Source organism: Carlito syrichta, unplaced genomic scaffold, assembly GCF_000164805.1.
Source record: "Carlito syrichta isolate Samal-C Ts95f unplaced genomic scaffold, Tarsius_syrichta-2.0.1 Scaffold309192, whole genome shotgun sequence".
NCBI classification, from domain to species: domain Eukaryota; kingdom Metazoa; phylum Chordata; class Mammalia; order Primates; family Tarsiidae; genus Carlito; species Carlito syrichta.
The window spans coordinates 324,352-324,726 of record NW_007253288.1 but is presented as its reverse complement, the minus strand read 5'-3'; positions in this window follow the sequence as shown (position 1 = coordinate 324,726).

The following is a 375-nucleotide window of genomic DNA, read 5'->3' as shown; positions in this document are numbered from 1 at the left end:
AGGGAAGCATCTGTCGGGGTTAAAACTCGATTCCTCCACTGTCTCCGAGGCTTGGCCTGGGCCAAACGGCAAAGGAAAAGAGTATGCGGAAAGGCGCCGGGTACAGCTAGACCGAGACCACTGTTTCATAAATATATTTGCTCTTGGGTTTATTACTTTGCTCCAGAGCCTGCGTGGTGACCAGCCCAGACTATGGCAGTCCATTCCACTGACATTCTCGGGGTGGGATCCAGGTTTTCAAGTTTCTGAAGGGACTGAATGCAAAACAATATGCAGATCCAGCGCATTCTGAAAATTCCGCCGGTTCTCCTGGCCTCCTCCCTCCGGGTCACAAACAACTGAGGCCGGCGCCGGGCGCGCACGCAGGGCTCCTCC